The following is an 8,904-nucleotide window of genomic DNA, read 5'->3' as shown; positions in this document are numbered from 1 at the left end:
TCACATCCAATCCACTAAAAATATACATACATTTCACTAAAAAACAACTCCTATATCAATATATTTTCACTAAAAACAAATACTTTTTCTCTCTCCTTTTCAATATATATTACATTTTTCTTTCTCTTTCACTCACAACCACTTTCAATATATATTAAAAAATTATAGTGGGTGAACAGTGTCCCCCCAAATATACAGATGAACAGTAATATTTTCTCTCTCCTCCACTCACAACCACTTTTTATACTCTTTACATTTTAAAAACCCCACACACTACATATGATGGAATGGATGGGAATGCTCTTAGGTATCAATGATTTCTTACATCCCTCACCCCCGTCGACTGTTCCACATCCCCTCACCGCATGAAAAATTGAATACTGCAACTTGAATCGTTTCGCATCTATGTCAAACCGTCAGAGATACACTTGAAATCCATGAAGGGAGTATAAATCCATCAAATGGTACCTACATTGCACTCGGTTTGGGTTAGATTTGACTCCTAGGGTTCCGGTCGAGACTTCCAGAGGTATGTTTTTGGGTTTGAATTTGAGTTATCTTCTTCTACTCTGTTACCCCCCACAGATTTTTGATAGCTAATTTAGTTCTAATTTATTGATTTTTATTTCAGGTAAGATGGTTTATGGATGCTTGTATTGCTCGATTTCATACATGAAAAGTTTGCCGGTTTGTGTCCTTCTCTTTATCTCCTTTAAATTGTGAACCCTAATTTACCTCAAAATTAATACTGAACCGAATATGCATAATTTAAATTAATCTGAGTTGCATGTTGGATTCTTGCAGATTTCGACATCTCTTTGGTTGTCAGAGCGTTAGTTGACTCGACAGTCAATCTCAAGACGAGCGAGTCGATTTTACTTAAGTTCGAAGGGATCGCCAGTCTCCTCTGGTAGTTATTATTTCTTGTAGATTTAAGTTATTATTATAGTTGTGACACGTGACTTGATTTTAACTCACTTTGACTTCCATGCTGTGTTGATTCACTCATATATAGTGCTGTTAACCATGATTTTGTAAACTGTTGCAATTGTGCTGATGATATAGAAGTCCCTTCAGTTGAGGTAGGTGAGGTAAGATTGTTATTAACGTGTTTATGCTATTGAATTATGATTAATATTGTTGAAATATTTCATATTATAAAAAATTAACGCAAAAGAAGTCAGTAGAGAAGTATGAGAAGAAAATATGAAGGTGGAAAAACTTTAGTCATATCAATTTGTAACTGACCTGTTAGTTATTCTTGTTAGCTAGATGTGTCAACTCATTTTTACTACCGGAATCCATTTAAGCCTGACCCAAACCCGTTAATTTATCTTTCGCTTGGTGTAACCCGACCCCTGTTATGTTTTCTTTATCTGCTAATTACACACAAAACCAACTCTTATGAGGCTAAAATCCGTGTAATTTTGTTAATTTTACATCAGGGTAGTTTTGTCATTAATCATTTTATGTAGAGTTTTATTCTTTATTGCCAAATATTTTACATTTCAAAGGAAATTTCAGAAACAATAATCAGTCAAACATTTTCGGATTTTTAATTTCTTGTTGTATTCTAACGTAGGGCAGCCTAAATGACACCTACTTACCACGTGTTGTACAAAGCACACATATCATGCTTCTTCCTTCTAGAAGAGAGTTTAGGGATATTTGTGTTGTTTTTGAGTTGATGGAATTTGACCTTCAGTTTGGTTATATTCAGGGTGGCAGGACCAGGGTACTGGTTATGTTCAATTTGGATGTGTTATGTGGCCTATGTAGGGCGGATCTATGATTTGTTTGCTTTAGATGCTTTTTCTATATTGATTTGAACCAGTATCTTTTTTTATGTAACATGTTCGAGCAAGACGATGGAGTCAAGTCATTTTTGGAACTATGGCCAGTGCACCAAATACTCTTTAGCAAACTTGGAGGCTGGTGCTTTGGCTTTAAAAATAGATCTCATAGGACGGACTCAACAGAGAAAACAATTGGTTAGAAAAAAACAACCAGGTGTGTTATTTTGTTTTATTAATAGAACTTTACCTTGCTTTTCCTAATGGGTCAAATATGATTAATATCTAGAATGTGCTAGACTAGACTGAGTAATTAATATCAAGTTTTTGATGTTCCGGTTACGATTTGGACCTGTTTCGGTTGCCTGTTCTTTTTCTGTTTGGTTGAGTGTTGGGCTATAGTTTATAAATCAGATTCATGCCTGTAAGTTTTTCTTGACAACATTGGTCTAATGTTCAAAACGCATTCAAACGATGACTCCTCAACTTATGTTTCAGGAATTTAACACTTATATACCCTTTATTACTAGCCTTGAACCCTTTACAAAGCTAACCCCTGTCCATGTGTGGCATTTATTTATAGTTATTGATGATGTGTAAATCAATAAGCATGTTAATAGGTCTGGTGGGTTGAGTCGGTTAACGCTTTAAAGCGGATAATGTTTCATGGGTTAGAATGTGTTTGATTAATCTAGCAAAGAAAGATTAAAATAAATAGAAATAATAATTACTTTAGATTATTCACTTTAAAAAGTCCATATTTGCTAAGCTTTTTTAAGTTTAGCCATATGACCGATGAGCAATAGGTTATAACCCAAACTGGCCCGTTATTTATATACCGTGTGCGTTTGTAATGCTGCATGGAACAAGGATGAGGATGCGAGCGACCCAAATACATCTGGAAGATGCTAAATGACACTCAATGGCTCTAGCCAATGCAACAAGGGTTGTAGCTGAAGTAGTCGTGGCGGCAACAGATGCAGCCGCCGAGCCTGCTAGGCTTATAAGGTCGTCTAAAGAGCTTGAAGGGACAATTGAATGAACAAGAGGTTGAGAGGTCTTGATTTTCTCATAATCGAAAAAAAGGATGAAGGGCTGCAATGAATTGGGTTTCCATCAGAGTTTTAAGGTTTAGCTTTGAGTTTTGTTTAACCAACACAAGTTCTTCAAGTTAGAACTGGAATCTAGCTTGCAAAATTGCTACTGTTCACTAAAATTGCATTTTACTGAATGAATTAGCTTAATATTGCATCCAATTTCGTAGTTCACTGCTATTGATTGAATTCTTATGTTTATCTTGCGTTTATTGAGTTAGAATTTCATATCATGGGTTTGAGGGGAATATTCATCAGGTATGTTACTAGTATATTTTAAAGGAAATAATGTCTTTTACTTGGTAAATATGTTTTGGATTGAATTGAGATGATCAATGTCCACAGTTGGATGCCATCATAATTATCGGCTCATAGTTGGTTTATAGTTTGTGATTTCAGGTTGTAGACATGCAGGTAAAGCAAAAGGATAACTATCTTATCTAAATCACCATCATAGCCGAGGGTTTGGGGACCAAAAAGAGAGAGACTTGGGAGTTAGAGAGATAAAAGATCCAAGACTTAGCCATGAACTGCCACCGCCCCATCAGAAATCTTAAAAAGGCAATAACTCTATTGTAGTTTCGAGTACTCTACACATATACAAGAGAGGCAAACTATAAGCAAACTATATTTTGCCTATAGTTGCTGGCCGGTGACCATGAAACAGACGAGTTCCTGCTTATATCTGGAAGAGTTTTACTGTTGTAGAATTGATGATACAGTTAGTGATTTTAATACTGTCGTAGAATTGATGACACAGTTAGTGATTTTAAAGCTCACGTTTCATTTCAAAAACCACAAAGGCATAATTAATTTTTTAATGTGAGTTGCTTATACACAACAATGTCCACACCAAACCTTTTGTATTAAGCAGGTGTGTGATTTGTCAAATGAGATAGTTGGGACACACAAATCAACTTGCCATGTAAGCATGTTTATCATACTCACTGTGGCTTAAAATGGCTCACCGTCTGCACGGTAATTCATTCTTGATCAAGAACTTGGTACAAGTTTCTAATAATCTTTTATAATAGAAAATTTATTATTTCAATGAATGGGTGAAAATTATCATTTTAAGTAAAGGGCAAAGCCTTTTTTTAGTAAACGGGTCACGCTTATCAAAAGAAAATCACTAAACATCTGTAAGTTTTGATTAAAGTTAACAATTTTCAAATTTTGATTCAAGGTAACCTGGTCAAAAGTTTCCTGGCTGTATGCATAAAGCCATGAACCTGAACCAAAAAATGGTTACTTTTGTCTTTTTTGTCTTTTTTTTTTTATTTTAGTTTTTTTTTAATTTTAGTTTTTTTTTTTAATTTTCTTTGTTATGATATTGTAGGTTTAGTCAACAGGATTCCATCGATTACCCAACTCAACCATTGTGCAACCACTAATTCATCTTCTTAACCACATTCTTTGTAAAATACCACGCCTAAACCAGGATGTCTTGCGTTCAATACAACCATTACAGAAGATAATTCCATGGCTGTCTCTGGCCAACTCGGGAACCCAGGTGAGTCACGCGAAACTTCCGTAATACTCCCACAAGCCTTTTAACCTTCACCCTCTCGACTTGGTGATATATTCATGCCCGGTATTATCGACTCCGCCGCACGCGCGGGTCTCCTACTAGTACCTAGGTATGTATAATCGGGTATAATCTGTTCCGGTTTCAGGTATTAATAGGGTATGATAGGTACCGGTTCCGGGTATTGAGATCAAAATGTATACCCTATCTATACTCTATTTGTAATGTCGATTTCGGTTTCGGGTATAGAATACCCGGGTATTAAAAAACTGGTTCCGGATTTTTTTTACCGGATTCAGTTATTTTGTGCACCTCTATGCATAAGACTAACACACCAACACAAATTGGCACACTTCTCTTCATTTGGGTAAAATTGTTTCTTCCAAAGATTTAATTAAGATCATCGACTTTGATCTTTAACTTGTTTACAAAAGTTAATATTGTAACTCATTAGAATCATTTAATATTTACAAAAATTAATATTACAACTCATGGGAATTATGAAGAAATAGTTGCACCACTTGAACAATACATTTTTTTGACACAATGTTGGGAGGGTGCTGCTAAATGTGAGTAGTTAACTATAATTTTTTTTTTTTTTTTTTACTTTAACAATGGAATTAAGTTTCATATACATCAATTCCACCACGAAAACAATCGTCGCCTAGTGGCATCTTTTATAGCATGTCCATAAGGCCAACTATATATGTAATCAAGTTTCATTTAATTATGTGTAGGCCATGCTTGACCGTCCTTGAACACTTTCATGTTATTTCGGTAGATTTTGAGTAACTTGTTTCGCCCAAAACACCATAAATTTATAGTGTTGAGGACAATAAAATTGGAGAAGGCCTCATTTTTCGAGTTTGTTTTAAGCCTCCACAAAGGATAAGTCGACCCTATATAAGGTCTCTAATTTTAATCTTGGAAAAGGAACTCTTCATTTGTTTAATAATTGCTGATTGCTTTAGATGAAAAACCGGAAGTATAAGCAGGTTTGCACGTGCAGCTAAATGTTGAACGGAAGGGTGTTGGGACCTTTAAACACAGCTGGTGCCGAACATTACTACTCACGGCTCGGTTTTGTAATATAATATACTGAGACTTATATAAAACATGAATGTCGCATCGACATACGCGAAACTTTATAAAACATCGTATTTTAAAATTTATAAGTGAAATATGTTTAAAATTAATTATAATAATAAAATAATAATAAAAGAATGAAAATAAATTAGTTCAGGACATGCTTTTTAATATATAGAGAATTGATAATTGATAATCTATAAATTAGCAAAATTTTGTTGCATCATAACTTATACATGATGCTTTAGTTGTTTGTTGTGCCTAGTTTTGGTTTACGTTGGGTTTTGATTGTTTTACATTTGGCTTGGTATTTAGACTTTGTGAATATGTGCCTTACGTAATGTTTGATCTACTATGGGATTGCCAAACATGTATATAGGCGATGATGTTTTTAGAAAACTAAGATGGCTTAAAACAAGCAACGGTTTAACCTAGATTTTTGAGTCTTCTAAGTCAAAATTACTACTTGGTGATGTGCGTTTACGATACGGTTTTGAGCCTTCTAAGTCAAATAGTATGGCCTTTTTTGCATCTTTTGTTGTGGTTTGTTATTTATAATTTAGGTTTACAACCTCATTTGGCAACTACAAATCAGTTATTATTATGTCATTGTGACCAATGTCTATGAGCCTCTTTGATGCGGCTTGATAAGCAGTTTGCATTATTTTAATTCTTATTATATAATCGACCTAAATTCTAACTCATATTAAAATTTTTAGGTTTAGAATTGTCTAGTTCGACTAAGATTTAGATGTTTTTGAACGAATTAGAAGGATTCTTGAGCATGTTGTCAACTCTGACCGCCACATAACTGAAAAACTAAATGAGTTAACTAAAAGAGTTACCAACATTGGTAAAAAATAAGCTAAAATGCAACTAACAATTGACGTACCTAATGTAAGTTAAGATAAGCCTAATAATGTAGAAAAAATAGAATAGTTTAGATATATCACGACTTTTAATACATTGATTGTAAATTTTTTAGACAATTTGTAAACAATCAGTGTTATAATTGATCGTTCTCCTTAATTAACTTTGTAACACAAATATGGTCCATAGCATTATTTAACATCCCCGCCACAACACGGGGCTTCATTCTAGTTACTTACCAAATATCATGGTATTAAAATAATTAATCATTACCAATGGGGTGGTGGTTTATTAGTAAAGGCAAAGCCATTAAACACCTAAGTTAGGGAGGGGGACGTCTTGGGTTCAAGTCCCACAGATGATAGAGTGTATAAAACTAGTAAGATTACCTGTGCTACGATGCGAGGTTTCGGTCAATATCTATTTTTTCGTTCAGTTGCAACTGAAAAAAATATGCTGAAAAAGAATATCGGCACATGTTTTACATCGACTGAAAACCATAAAAATAAATTTAAACTGGACAACTGGACATAATGATTTTAAATTTAATTGTTACTGGAAACGTAAACGCTATCTTAAATAAAACTTTAATGAAAAATGAACCTAAAAATATAACACTAAACATAAAGAAAAGTAAAAAAATAAAAATAATAAAGTCTAGAAAAAAATCAAGAAAAAAATAAAATATCCAATAAGATGAAAACACTATTCACACAACTTGCTTATTGTAATTTACATTAAAACGTAGACCAAATGAAAATGTATATTAAAATAGACACGATAACGAATTATATCGAAGAAAATTTACGTTGAATCGTAGACCAAATTGAAGTCATAATGACATGTGCATAAAAATAAGCACATAAGAAAATAGCTACGGCGTGTTACGGTGCTTTCAAAACGTAAAGTGACTCGAGTTTATAACGTTTAATGATAATCTATTATATTGACCCGACTCGTTTATGAACAAAATTTACATTAGAACGTAAACCAATTGAAAACGTACATAAAAATAAGCACGCAAACGTATTATATTTGACCCGACTAATTTCCGAAAAAATAACGTAGAACTACTGAAAAACATACATAATAATAAGTATAAGAACATATTATATTTGATCCAACTCATTTCGGGAAAAATTTACGTCTAAACGTAATTTTTTTTTATCTAATCATTCTCCTTGCATTTATAAATTATTAAAGATTTACATCGAGATAGATGGTAAATGGGCAACAAGCTGCGCCGCTACCCAATAAAAATGGATACATAAAACTCGATTATAAAGTTGTTAAAAAGTTAAGGGGTTTTAATTGTCAATGTTGAAAGTTGAGGGGTAAAATTAGAAAAAATACAAAAACAAAAAAAAGACTAGAAAAAGAAGGTTTTAGCAAAGTTAAAGCGGAGAAACTAAGCACTCATATAAACAATTTTAACCAATAGGCTAAATACATATATTAGCGAGGTTGAAGGTTTAAAAGTAAAATACATAAAGCCAGGATGAGTTACTAAAAGGAGTATAAGTAGAATGATTAAAAATGTGTACAACTAAAGTTAAAGTAGAGAGACTAAACACGATACAAACAAAGTTAGCCAGCAAGATAAAGTTTTTTTTTTTAAATAGAAGGCTAAACACGTATATTAGTTAAGTTAAAGGTTTGAAAGTAGATTACGAAAAGTCACGACCAATGAGAGGTTGACTAGAACCCCTCCCCCTCATGGTATAAATCTGTATAATATAGAAACTAGGGGTGTGCAAAAAACCGAATTAACTGACGAAACCGAACCAAATAAAAAACCAGTGGGTCGGTTAATGGTTTTTTTGAAAACCGAAAGTAGCGGGTCGGTTATGGTTATCATTTTTTCCATACCCACCATAACCGAACCGACATATAATAAATTTTTGTAGGATTTAGGACATTTCACCATGTTTCTAATATTTGATGTTGTTTATTGAAGATTTTTAGTATTTATTGGTTTTTTATATCATTTTGTGGTTTTGGTTGGATGTTTATTTGAATTTATGGAATGTATTATATCACTTTATTTCAATATTCGATAATAATTGATATTAATATTATAGATTATATGTATTTTTTGTACTATGTAATATACTAATATATACAAATATGCAATAACAATTTATTTCATGGTAAAAAAATTAAGCTATTTTTAGTTGAGCTAAATACATGGTTAATCACCCATAATCGACCAGCTAAAACCATTAAGACCGAATAACCATAACCACTATAACCGATCGGTTATAGTTATGGTTATCCATTAACTGACATCGCAGTTATGGTTATGGTTTTAGGTCAAAACCGACCTAAACCGATTCATGCATAGAAACTGCCTGCCGTTGAAAAGAAAATTAATAATTGCCATTCAAAAGAAAGTTTCTGCTTGCCGTTGAAAAGAAAATCCATACATACCGTTGAAAAACTTACTACCTGCCCACATCTTCCAAGTGTCGAACGTAACATACATTTTGCATTCAAAATAGATGATAATTGTTCTGTTTGTAGTCCAACAAAC

At 33.1% G+C, this 8,904-nt stretch overlaps 1 long non-coding RNA gene across 4 annotated transcripts; it reads left to right on the top strand.

The window, feature by feature from the left end:
* The first annotated feature begins 330 nt into the window (after positions 1-330).
* LOC110923043 lies at positions 331-3,731 on the top strand. Of its 4 annotated transcripts, none has more exons than XR_002583660.2 (4): positions 331-529; positions 632-687; positions 805-2,010; positions 3,274-3,731. It is a non-coding gene; the product is annotated as an uncharacterized LOC110923043 (long non-coding RNA). The 4 variants fall into 4 exon arrangements; XR_002583661.2 differs by having other exon boundaries at positions 3,287-3,716; XR_004885822.1 differs by lacking the exon at positions 3,274-3,731 and having other exon boundaries at positions 805-910; positions 1,016-2,314.
* The last annotated feature ends 5,173 nt before the right edge of the window (positions 3,732-8,904 follow it).

This window comes from Helianthus annuus, chromosome 17, assembly GCF_002127325.2.
Source record: "Helianthus annuus cultivar XRQ/B chromosome 17, HanXRQr2.0-SUNRISE, whole genome shotgun sequence".
In the NCBI taxonomy this organism is placed as follows: domain Eukaryota; kingdom Viridiplantae; phylum Streptophyta; class Magnoliopsida; order Asterales; family Asteraceae; genus Helianthus; species Helianthus annuus.
Note: the sequence above shows the minus strand (reverse complement) of the source record. Positions and strands in the feature narration are given on the sequence as shown.